The 13,482-nt window shown below is 44.5% G+C and overlaps 1 pseudogene; it reads right to left on the bottom strand.

Annotated features, from left to right (window-relative positions):
- Positions 1 to 13,482, bottom strand: part of LOC139908618 (carbonic anhydrase-related protein 10-like) — an 88,281-nt pseudogene that overhangs the window by 54,914 nt on the left and 19,885 nt on the right.

Below are 13,482 nucleotides of genomic sequence, written 5' to 3'. Positions count from 1 at the left end.
AATATGATGAACAGAGTACTTCATCATGAGCACTGGATGTGCTTTAAACACGGTGAAGCAGCCGTCCATTAGTATCCTACTAACCATGCATTAGCCCGGCTAAAGGCTTAAGAGGCTAAACCCATATTACCCATATCGACCCATATCGGGTTAGCTTTGCACACACACACACACACATTAACAGTGTGCACACACATACACACATATTCACACACAGTTCCTGCAATGCATGGGAATGCCATATGCTTAAATGGAGAGCTGAGATTACGTGGTATATGGGATTTCCTCAACAGCGGCAGATTAGTAACACAGCGACATCACACTGCTGGCAGGAGGCCGAGCATGTTTATCACAGGCGGTTTGTCCTGATCAGATGTCCCGTATCCGTCAGGCACAGTCGCATACACTTCTGTGGAACGGAAAGAATTACGTGACAACAGCAGGAATTAGACGCACCGTTTTCACCTGTTTGTCACGTTAGCTAACGGTTGAGTTTAGGCAGGTGAAACTACTTTGGTTAAGGTCAGGGTTAGGTTTTAGTCTGATATTCAGACTGAATGGCCATTTCATTTCCACTCCATTAGTCAGTCTGAGATTGCCTCCATGTTAGCCTTTTTCTGTGTGTGGTGGGTGTTGATTTTCCCTGAACCAATCACTAGTGACTGACGTATCCGGCCGCTCTGACGTTATTTTCAGTGACACTGATGCTGGGCGTATTTACTAACTTTACCAAGAATGTCGGTCGTTTTTTGACAAAAAATATCGTCTTTGCAAAGACAATATGTTGGTTAAGAAGTGATTTCAACAAATATGATTCTGCCGAAACGACAATGAAAAACCTCAGTTCAAACTTTAGTCCCGCCCACAAAGGCTCTGATTGGCCCGATCGTTTTTCCAGAAATTGCCTTTGACTAGAGCAACACCAAACTCTGAATCGCTCGACCAAATCTGAAGAGTGGGCGGGACACGATTAGGAGTCTGGAACCAGGCTAGTTAGGTTTGGGCAATTAAAACAATTTGGTTAGGGTTAGGTCTTTAGGTTAGGGTTTGGTCATGATGAAATGAGAAAAAAACTCAGTGAAAATGAAAACTTCTCTCACAGTAGAAAACATATTGGCATGAATCTAACTGGTGTCGCTGAGTTCCAGTTGAAGTTTCTGTTATCTCTATAGCGCTTCATCACAAGCAGGTGTCCCAGGACTTTACAGAGAGAGAGCCTAACTAGATGGAACGGATCATGCGATTAATACGCTCATCTAACGTTTTAAGACACCTCACTGTGCTCGTTTCACAGGACTTGTTAAAAGGAAAAATATGGGATTATGTTATGAATATATCTCATTTATTGCATGTATTTGCTCTGCACGATTTTCCACACAGTTTCTCCTGGGGGGGGCGGAGCAACAGTGCGCCTGCAGTGTCACGACTACACTCAGATTTTAATTTTAGTTTCAAAATTCAACACTGACAGCAGTTGTTCAAAAATCCCCCCCCCCCCCCCCCCCCCCCAAAAAAAGGAAAAATAGAAAAAAAAAAGAGAGAGAGTGGCAATGTGACCTGAATGAAATGCCTCGGTGCTTTCAAACAATGATGTAACTCCACTGTAATCCTCTTTCACTTTGTGTCCCCTTCCTCTTTTCTGTCTCTCTGTTCATCTTTTTTTTTTTTTTTTTTAATCTCTGTTCATTTCTTTCTCGCTCAGTGATTTCTTTACCTCTGAGGTGGGTGTAAGAGACAGAGAGAGAGAACGAGAGACATACAGAGAGAGAGAGACAGAGAGAGAGAGAGACAGAGAGAGTGAGAGAGTGAGATATGAGTATATTTTACCTTCTGCATTTACATTCACCCAGCTCACTCTGAGTCCGATTGAGAGCCGCTAATGAAAAAAGTAATAGAGCAGTATTAAAGTGGTGCTCATAGTGTTTTATCCAATTACACTGTTAGCTTCTCCTGTCAAGGAAGAGCGATAATAACATCCATAGCAGCAGGCGCTTTCAAAAGAGAGTGTGTGGGCAGGAGGGAGATAAAGAGAGAAAGCTCTTCGCTTCACAATGCCAGTTTTCTGTAGAGGACTTGACCCTCCATGGTCTCCGTCCCCCTCGTCCCGCTCGAGAAAACCACATCAGACTGACGTTTCTATTGACGGCCGGCAGAGACGCCGTCCTGTCCCCGTCACCTGTCCCGTCACCTGTCCCCGTCACCTGTCCCATCACCTGTCCCCGTCACCTGTCCGCTGTCACCTGTCCGTTGTCACCTGTCCCCGTCACCTGTCACCTGTCCCTGCCCCGTCACCTGTCCCGTCACCTGTCCCCGTCACCTGTCACCTGTCCCTGCCCCGTCACCTGTCACCTGTCACCTGTCCCGTCACCTGTCCCCGTCACCTGTCCCTGCCCCGTCACCTGTCCCGTCACCTGTCCCCGTCACCTGTCACCTGTCCCCGTCACCTGTCCCCGTCACCTGTCCCCCGTCACCTGTCCCCCGTCACCTGTCCCGTCACCTGTCCCCCGTCACCTGTCCCCCGTCACCTGTCCCCCGTCACCTGTCCCGTCACCTGTCCGCCGTCACCTGTCCCGTCACCTGTCCCCCGTCACCTGTCCCCCGTCACCTGTCCGCCGTCACCTGTCCCATCACCTGTCCCCCGTCACCTGTCCCCCGTCACCTGTCTCCCGTCACCTGTCCGCCGTCACCTGTCCCGTCACCTGTCCCCCGTCACCTGTCCCCCGTCACCTGTCCCGTCACCTGTCCCCGTCACCTGTCCCCCGTCACCTGTCCCCCGTCACCTGTCCCCCGTCACCTGTCCCGTCACCTGTCCCCCGTCACCTGTCCCCCGTCACCTGTCCCCCGTCACCTGTCCCCCGTCACCTGTCCCATCACCTGTCCCCCGTCACCTGTCCCCCGTCACCTGTCTCCCGTCACCTGTCCGCCGTCACCTGTCCCGTCACCTGTCCCCCGTCACCTGTCCCCCGTCACCTGTCCCCCGTCACCTGTCCCCGTCACCTGTCCTGTCACCTGTCCCCCATCACCTGTCCCCGTAACCTGGCCCGTCACCTGTCCCGTCACCTGTCCCCGTCACCTGTCCCCCGTCACCTGTCCCCGCCACCTGTCCCCCGTCACCTGTCCCCGTCACCTGTCCACCGTCACCTGTCCCCCGTCACCTGTCCCCATCACCTGTCCCCCGCCACCTGTCCCCCGTCACCTGTCCCCGTCACCTGTCCCCCGTCACCTGTCCGCCGTCACCTGTCCCCGCCACCTGTCCCCCGTCACCTGTCCCCCGTCACCTGTCCCGTCACCTGTCCCCGTCACCTGTCCCCCGTCACCTGTCCCCCGTCACCTGTCCCCCGTCACCTGTCCCCGCCACCTGTCCCCCGTCACCTGTCCACCTGTCCCCCGTCACCTGTCCACCTGTCCCCCGTCACCTGTCCACCTGTCCCCCGTCACCTGTCCACCTGTCCCCGCCACCTGTCCCGTCACCTGTCCACCTGTCCCCGCCACCTGTCCCGTCACCTGTCCCCGTCACCTGTCCACCTGTCCCCGTCACCTGTCCCCGTCACCTGTCCCGTCACCTGTCCGCCGTCACCTGTCCGCCGTTTCATCTTGTTTCCAGACATATCAAGCTTATTTCATATATTTATCTATATATTTTTTAGTCAAATTACCTCACTGCACTGGCAGATAATATTGCTGGTTTCAATAAATTTCACTCCATGCCAATATGACTTCTTTCAAGAAATCATCAACTTTTCATCATCAACAACAACAATTTCCCTTTTACCAAGTCAATGTCCTGAAAAGTCAAATGTGTTGAAACTGGTAAAATTATCTGCCAGTGCAGTGAGATGATGTCAATAAAAAATAAGGACATAAGCCTCATAAGTCTGGATACAAGATAAAATAACTCAACAAATCAGTCAGTTTTTGCAGTGTAGGCTAAACAAAGTATAGATAAGCTTCCTATTAAAGAATAATACTTTTTAAGTTAGTGCCAGTCGTCCAGGTTGCCTCTTTTCTTTCCATCCTTCCTGGTTTTTCTGCTCACAGTCAGCATAGTTGCAGATATCAGCGCTCGTTTTCCTCCTTCAGAAGAAGCCGTTTGCTGCCGTTCGTTCTTGTCCGGTATGAAAATCAACTTCCACAGAGCGACAGAATCCATCACAGACTAAACCTGAAGCCAAACTTTCTGATTTATTATTTCACTGGACCCTAGTCGAGTGTTTTCATAGGTAAATCAATACCAAAAAGTTCAAATCCCTTACTGTGTTGCGGGGTTGTGTTGGGTGTCGTCTTTGATGACCTCACGAGGCTTTGTGTGACATTTTCAATCAGTCACTGACTCGATGTACTTTTTGGAGTTTTGAGATTTTCTGACGTCTGTTCTGTCTCTTCACACCAAAAAACGGTGAGAAGCAGCCTGCTCTCTGTGTTGGCCATTTTCCAGGAACATCTTGACCTTCCTCTCTTTTTTCACTTCTTTTCCCACACAATGTTCTCAGTCTGTGTTTATTCCTGGAACAGGAGACAGAGTGTGTGTGTGTGTGTGTGTGTGTGTGTGTGAGCATGTGTGTGTGTGTGTGTGTGTGTGAATAGCAGGTGCGGTATGTTCCATCCCTGACCCAGGTGTGTGTGCGTGTTCAGCGTGAACATGACCCAGAAAATTTCTCTGATGACTATTTTGTGACATGAGTTATGAACGAGAACAGACACACACACGCGCACACACAATAAAGCGATAAATTAGTAGCTACATAATGTATTATGTAACTGGACAAACAACGCTGACCACTGATGCAGAAATTGGAGCGGGACATATTTTATCATAGTTCAAAAGGTGAAAACATTCACTGGCAGCCATTGTAGATCCCCCCACCACACACACACACACACACACACACACACCCCAACCTGCATCTATCCTGCATTAGCACATCAAAAGCGCTAGTAAGTGTCCATTGGACTCACTGCCAGTGTTGATTTTAACACTTCAAGAGTTAAAGACCCAATGAAGTGGCACAGACAGCGTGATTTGCTTCCGTGTCTTGACGTATTTCTGAATGAAACCTAAAGTTAGGGTGGGATAGCGTCAGTGGGAGGGGCTTATTTGAATATTAATGAGATATGGAGGAAGTGGATCTGGAGGAATATTCTCCGCCTCCGTCGCTCCGTCTGGGAAAAGAGTTTTAAGTGAAGCAGCCAGAAACAGAAACACTCCTTCATCTGTGTTGCAGGTGAACTGAGCTGCATGCTGGGAAAAAAATAGAAGGGGGTGGGGGGAATAATTCCAACGGTTATCAAAATTTGATTGGCTGAAATTTTTGTATCCGCCCCCGAGTGCAGGATGAGTCATCAACAGAAACGTGTTGTTTACCGGAAAGAGACGCTCTGTTCATTTTCATATAACATTTCTAGAATTTTTTTGTCATTTGTTTGGCCTGGATTGGTGAATAGGTGAACAGCAACGGCAAAAAGATTTAAAAAAATAAATAAATAAGAAGGTTTTTTTTTTTTTCATCTCATGGGGTCTTTAAGACAGTTTTACAGTGTAGACACCATGAGACTCTCCTGCATTACCACTGCAGGAGGATTTTCCACATAATGACACTACTCATGCTAACGAGTTCTTCTTCTTTTGTTTATTCCAAACAAACCGGAAACGTAAAATGCATCACTTCCTGTAACAAAATGGAAATGTATTTATATGAAAATGTGATGGATTTTGACTTAAAAGTGATTCTGATTCTAATTATGAGCAATCAGAGAATCTAGAGGAGAACTGCCATAAAAAAAAAAAAACGTTTTGAAAAAAAAAAAAAAGAAGTAGGACTTGGATACGTCTGTATGTTCCTGCTCTAAGCTTTATTTGCTTGTTTGTTAGTTGGGGAACTTTTGTATTAGTCTGATTTATTCCCAAATTGCCATAAATATCCACTAGGATTCAGATGGAAGGATTATATTTTCCAATTTTCCAGACAGCAGTCTGAAAAATAGCAGTCAAAACTGGGGCAACTTGCTACCTTTTGAACCTGTGTGTCTGACTGTCAACACTGCAGACAGGCACCAGGGAATTTTTTTGGTTCTGAAGTTTCTATGAATATATAGGCCGGATAAACCACTGACATGTTTTCAGCACAGGACCCAAATTTTGGTAAAGTGATAAGTAGTTTCAGCGGTGATGTGGGACCCAGGCTCATAAAAACATACTACTGCTCTTCCACAAAACCACCACAAAACAGACCTGCAACCCATTTTTTGGTCCTCATTCATAGTTTAGGGAACATATTCATATTCTCTTACGCTCGCTAATGTGTTGTAAATGTCAGAGAAATGTTTTATCCATAAAGTGACTCCAGCAGCCGGGCTGTGTGGCATTAAAGGGAACTGAGACTGATACTGACAATGTAATTCAATATTTATGAGCGAGGATGACATTCTATACATGCAGTGTATTAATAAAGGCATGTAGTAGAAGTATTGGGAGAGTGAGTGAGTTAGTCTTGACTCATCTATAATGTATTTAGGATTTAGATCAAAAATGTAAATGTGCATCTGAATGAGCACACAGAAAAATAAAGGTACGAACTGGAACTGACAGTGGTTCTTCGGAGTGACGCCATAGAAGAACCACTTCTGGTTCCACAAAGAACCTTTCAAGAACCTTTTAATAGTTCTTAATCCTCAGTTATTGGATGGTGGGTGATGGCATACATGTGGAAAATAACCAAACCCCTCCACAGTATATATTGTGCAATTGCGAATGAGGCTGTACAAGGGCAGGTAAACAAAAACACAATGCAGGAGTCTAAACAAAGGAGAGCAGAACCTTGGTCTGAAATGGTTCTTCTGTGACATCACTCTGAAGAACCATTTTCAGTTCCATTTCGTACCTTTGTGTGACTGACAGATAAACTGTCAGCTTTTGATTCAAGATATGCACAGGTCTCCATGTTAAAGGGTAACTTCGGTATTTTTCAACCTGGACCCTATTTCCCATCTTTTTGTGTCTAAGTGACTAAAGGGGACAACAGTTTTTGAAATTGGTCCAGTATTGAGCGAGATCGCTTCGGCCGGCAGCCGTGAAACGAGCTGCAATGTAATCCGACGGGGCAAATCACACCGTCAATGTACGTCCACTAAAAGTTCTTGTTGTTGCCACTGACAGGCTCAGATTGTTATTATAAGTGTCTGACAACATTATGGAAAGGACCCTACAGAGAAATGAAACGTTTTTCTTTACCTTTCGCTTGATCCGGTCTGTGTGTAACCAAGTCTCGCGAGAGTTGAGTTGTTGCAGGAAGTTACACACAGACCGGATCAAGCGAAAGGTAAAGAGAAACGTTTCATTTCTCTGTAGGGTCCTTTCCATAATGTTGTCAGACACTTATAACAATCTGAGCCTGTCAGTGGCAAAAACAAGAACTTTTAGTGGACGTACATTGACGGTGCGATTTGCCCCGTCGGATTACATTGCAGCTCGTTTCGCGGCTGCAGGATAAAGCGATCTCGCTCAATACTGGACCAATTTCAAAAATTGTTGTCCCCTTTAGTCACTTAGACACAAAAAGATGGGAAAATAGGGTCCAGGTTGAAAAATACCGAAGTTACCCTTTAAATGTGCTACAAGTAACATTTTTAAAGATCATTATATTATTGTAAAAACATGGATGTGAAGGATGTGCTTCTTTGGGTATGTGGGGCGTCAAATCCTTTTTATTTCATCATCATCATCACCTTGATGGAGGCTTTGGCAGAAGAAGGATTAAGAAGGATTTTAAAGCTTGAGCCCTAATGAAATAAAGGCTTCTTTCACTCTACACCCCATAAGTAATAATAATAATAAAAAATCACCATATACTGCATATCATTGACTTTGGTTTTATATTTTATCACATCTCAATGTATTTCTTCCTACTAGATCCAAATCAGTGCCGATCTTCTCCCCCTCCCTCTCCGCTCAAAGCCTATTTCACATCTGACATGACTTACAGAGGGAGGCGTTTAAAAATAACATTATCTTGGGAGAATCAAGCTGTTAAGGGTGCTACGTGTCACGCAGTAATCTCATATTCTTAAGAAGATATAAAGGGGATGAGAGAATAGTGTGGGTGGCAGGGGTGCTTGTAAGGATTGTTGAGGAATAGCTCATTCTATTCAAAGAGGCCTTTACATGAAACCGCCGTCTTTGGCGGATAGAGCTGTAAAGGGTGTTATGGGTCACATGGTAATCCTACAGTCTTGGGAGGAAAATGTAAAAAGACTGAGAGATTGTGGAGGAGGGATATATATCTAAAGAAGATTTAAAAAAGATGAGTCTGGGGTCAGGGCTGCATTAAAGAGAAAATCACCTTAAATGAAAGTTCATATCCCATTATCTTAGAGCACTCAATCAAGAGAGGCTTAGACCATAGCAAGCACATCTGGTGACATCATGGAGGTCCAGTGGAGAACTGGATCTGCGCAAAAAATGAACAACAACCGGGCTACAAAAAGAGAGATACCTGAAAAAAGGTTGTTGTGGTGTGGGTGTAGGTAAATTCAGTAATGTTATAAGTAAAAGTGAATTATCCAATTATTTGTTTCCAAATTCATTTTTGTCTCTTTTGTTCATTTTTAAAATGTTCTTGTCTGTAGCCCCAGGCTCTGGTCCAAAACACTCTTGAGTTGTTTTTTTGGAATGAGTCAGCTCCATTAACCTGAACAAACTGTTGTTCTTTAGCATCGTTAGCTAGCGAACTAGCCAGCAGGCTAATTTAGCAAAGCAACTGATGTTATTAACATGCAGCTACTAGCTAACACTTGGTTCTACTAAATAGGTTGGCTAGTGCACAAATCAGATGTGTTTACAACAAGAGAGTGATGGTTAGCTGATAGCTAACAAGCTGACATTATCTGAACACAAAATCGATCAGATATCAGTTGGGAAATTATCAGTTCCCGGTCAAAAACCGCAGCTGATCTCAACTATTGTTGCCCAAGAGACTGAGGACCTCCAACATGGCTGCCAGAGGATGTTACATCACCTGAAAGCCCTCAGTAGAAGTGAACAGGAATGTGATGTGTGACTTGGAACGTATCGCTCCTCCTTCCTCCTTCTCGCCCATCTCCCCCGTTGCTTTCCACTCCCCATTAAGCCAAAGCACTGGCCAAAATAACACATATAACTCTTTTGACCATCTGTCAGACGCAGTTCACTCGCTATGTCACAGGCTCAAGTCCAACTGTTGCATGTCCTCCCTTCTCTCTTCCATCTTTCCTGACATTCATAAGTCAATACTATCCAATTAAGCAGAAATACCCCCCCACCTCCAAAAAAAACAAAAGTAAAAAATCAAAATGTAGAAAGGATTATTCTGTGATCCAGTGACTTGTGGATTGTAGAAGCAATATTTAAATACCTTATGTAAAGCATTTTGAATTGACTGTGTGTAAATGACTTTGAATTTGTGTACAAAATGTGATAAATAAACTTGCCTTGCCTTAAATTTGGGTGAAGTCAGTCAAGATAATATTTCTTGAACTAATTAAGCATCCAAAGTGGCCGTCCCGGACCAATTTGAAGATCAGACTGCTGGGGGAATATTCTGGCTGCTGCAGTGACCCCAATAGAGCTGGAGGTTTCCTCCCTGTCAGTCACCTACTTGCATCAGCCAGGCTAATAGAAGGAGGTCCTTTCCTTGACTATGTGGAACGTTTCACCAAAAATAATTTTCTGTTGTCTAGATGCTAAAGGCTTGCAGACATATTAATTGGCTTAAAGGATACAGCTGGTGTTTTTTAATGCATTTCTTACCATCAACAAATCCTATGAAAATAACAAAACCAACAATTTGCTCTACTCTCATTACTTTCCGACTGCCCACGTTCCCTTTTTAGCCTTCAAACCGGAAGACATTGGCTCCGATTGTAAGCTAAAAACCTTTAAATACAGCTCACAAAGACATAGTTTCAATTTTAAAAATTGCTAACTGTTACCACGAAAAGTCAGGCTGTTGTAGTTATTACCAAATCAAATTCAAATGGGAACAAATTCTTCATTACGACGGGGACTATTTTCGGTGCTACAGAACTACTTTCCTGAGATGGAAAACATCTTTACAGCTTATTAAGTTGTTTGAGGAAAAAGTCGGCTGGCCCGGTGCATCGTGATGATGAAATATGCTGCAGAGCAGCAGCATGGCTCTGTGACGGGTTTTTAATAGTTTTTAAATACAATGGAGTTCTATGGCTGCTGGGACATGAGGCTTTACTGGGCACCGGCTACATGGACGAGACTTGTTGGCAAAACAAAATCATTGTTGATTCTGTTATTTTCATAGGATTTGTTGACTTTGAGAAAGCATTAAAAAACACCAGCCTTATCCTTTAAGATAATTCTCACAAGTAACTTTTTCTTTTTGCCCGATCTTCATAAAGGAAGCACTTTTCACACAGGGTGAGCTCAGGCAAGCCTTCACATTTTGCTTAAATGTATAGAAAATTGATGTCCATCAAAAATGCTACATTAACTTAATTAAAATCTAATTAAATTATGCTTAGCTCAGACTACCCTGACTAAGTTGCAATGCAATTTGCTGCTCGGCTAGCAGCTATTTTTACTTTGATATCTTGCAATTCATAATTGCACTAGGCTTAGTGTGACATTTCTTACCAATCAATAATTTGGTGTGGCCAGAGGAAAGCTTCTGAGGAAAAACAGTGAGATGTGGGAAGTTCAGCATGAAGCTCACAGATGATCTGAGCTGCCTAAAGGCTCTCTGGCAAAATCTGTTTCTGGGCTGATGTTGGGCTAAACTGGGTAACTCCCCCTTAAATGTTAAAGGAGAGGTGACATTCCACTATTCTATAAGCAAAGGTAGTGGAATAGGTAATAACAGAAATAATATTCCATTGTGAGATTACATTAACACCAAAATTGTGTGACAGCCAGTGTGAAATTGAATTGAAGTGCATGCAAGAGTTTCATTCCAAAATTAATGAACAAATTCAAAGAAGTGCACAGAAGGGGTCTACAAAATTATTTATAGCTAAAAGTAAAAACAAATGATAGCACTTTTTAAAGGACAGTAAGTAACTTCCTCGGTTGACGGAATGACAACACTTCTAAAACTGGAACAATGCGCTACAGGCAACTTCAACTCCTCTGAACCGCTGGGAGGTCAGAGGGAGGCTGGGAGGCTGCGAAACGCCTCTGTGGCAGTCAGACAGCACCCAGGGGACCAGATGAATATGTGAATTGGGTAATCTCACATGCATAACCCTGAAATGAAAAATCCACCCTAAAACATCAATAGTTAATAGCGATTGGCGATGTACCTTGTGTTTCGTTGTTTTTGGTGTATTTTTTCTTATTCCTGTGGATAACTGGCCAAACAGAGGCAACATGGCGTCACACTGAAATATTTCCAGCGTGGCTACAATGGAGTTTGATAAATTAAAAAATACATTTTCAGCTACCAAAAACATCAGCGGTAAACGTCAGGTTTTGGTGTCAGTCCCTCAGAATCAAAGAGCGAGGGCTTCTTTCTAGAGCCGCCGTTTTGCACCAAGAGACGTTCAACAATCATACAGGGAGAAATCCATCGTAGAAGAAGAAGAGAGACCAGTTTCTCCATCCACAGGAGCAGGAGAGAGACCAGAATGCACTGCAGCAGAGAGACAGGTGGCGTTCTGAGACACGCCTCAGCGTCCTAACTGGCTAGCTATTATTTCCATGCCCGTATATGCCCATCTTTGATTGAAAGCAATAAGTGTGCACCCTTTCTCTGCGGGTTGTTGAAAGTCATTCTGGGAAATGTAGGAAATGAGTAACTGAAGTAGAAGTAGACAAGGCCAACACCACCTCACAAATTAACTCCTGGAATGCACTGAATATCACAAATTACTGATTTTTAACAGTGTAAGTTATATGAGGCTGGATGTTTCCTCTAAGATATGAGTCCTAAGAATGGATACAGAGCACAGTGGCCTAGCCTTTCATACTCAGCAGCACTAATGAAATGGCAGCAGGTGCTTCAGTTCACTGATGAGTGGAGCGCCGCTGCTCCACTCAGCCGGTTCACAGCGGAGAGCGCCCAGTCGCAGCCACAGCAAAGCAGGCCGAGGAGGCTGAGGGGAATCACTTACCATACAAGTTGTTTGATCCAGTAATCACCTTTACCATGTCAGAATCTGCTCCTATACCTCCTTTAAACCGTTAAACTGTACCTTTAAGTGCACAGGGGAGCGTGGGGGAGCGTTTGGAGCTGAAGGAGGACAGGGGGGAGGAGGCACTCTAGAGGTTGGAGAAACAGGTTTGTGATCATAAGGTTGGAACTCCCGAAAATGTGGGATGGAGCTGCAGATACACATGGCTGTAGGGGTGTAGGCCAAAAACAGGCCAGTGAGTGGAATGGGGAAAAGTGAAAGAAGTAGCATGGTGTGCACATCGCAGGGTGCAGACGCGAGACAAAATCAGCAACTTACAGAGAGACAAGGAAGGATGTTTCGTCAGGTAAAAACGATTTTGCCCGGCGAAGACCGCGCCGGTCGGAACGCTGCAGCAACAAATATTTTGGGACCTTAAATATTCAGTGTATGGACAGCCTCTCTCTGAAATGGCGGAAAGCCCGCACACTACTTGCAAAAAGACGACTTGAAAAGATTACTGCGAGATCAGATGTTTCAGTCTCAATGGACCGTCCTCGGTGGATGAACACCACTCCAAACAAGGAAACTATACAGTGTAGTTCAAGTGTCACGTCACGTCACACGGCGCTTCCCCGTGACATGTTCACGTGTCAAATGACTCGGCCAGTTGATGAGGTCACATGAGAGCATCGACAGGTCGACCGAACAAGAACAGAGCAAGAGATGCATCATCATAACAAGGTCCTTTGCAGCAAAAAGGAAACCAGGCAGCAGCATACGACTGTGTTTTTGTGGAGCTGTGTGGACGTGAGGCAGGACGTCTACTTTCCCTAGATTAATAAAAAATAATGAATAAGAACAGCTTGAGAGATTGGACCTAGAGACTGAACGGACTGCAGACTTGGCTTCGCAAGAGAGAATGTGTTCGCCCGAAATCCAGAGATCTTCTCCGGTCCTGAAAGAACTTTAGCTGGCTTTAATTTCCCCGCAGCAGTATTAATAAAGACGTTTTCTTTTGGCACTGAACCTTATTTGTCTGTGTTTTATTTCTAATTCAGCATCTACTGCCAGGTGTCGTTAAGCAAGACACTAAATCTCTACCAGCTCTAGAGGCATTGGTATTAATAATGCTCCATAAATGAATGGCACATGTCTTTCAAAGTAGTATGGACATTTTTAGTATGGATGGCCACAGTGGGAATCAATCTGTGAAATCTGTATCTGCAATCTGTGAATCTGCAGCGGTGGAAAAAGTACGCAATTCCTTTATTTAAGTAAAAGTAGCAATGCCATAATGGAAAATTAATCCATTAAAAATAAAAGAAAAAAGTAAGCAGTATTTTAATGTTGTCGGTCTAACTGCTC

The sequence above is a fragment of the Centroberyx gerrardi genome, chromosome 7 (genome assembly GCF_048128805.1).
Source record: "Centroberyx gerrardi isolate f3 chromosome 7, fCenGer3.hap1.cur.20231027, whole genome shotgun sequence".
In the NCBI taxonomy this organism is placed as follows: Eukaryota; Metazoa; Chordata; class Actinopteri; order Beryciformes; family Berycidae; genus Centroberyx; species Centroberyx gerrardi.
This window is presented reverse-complemented; position numbering and strand designations above follow the sequence as displayed.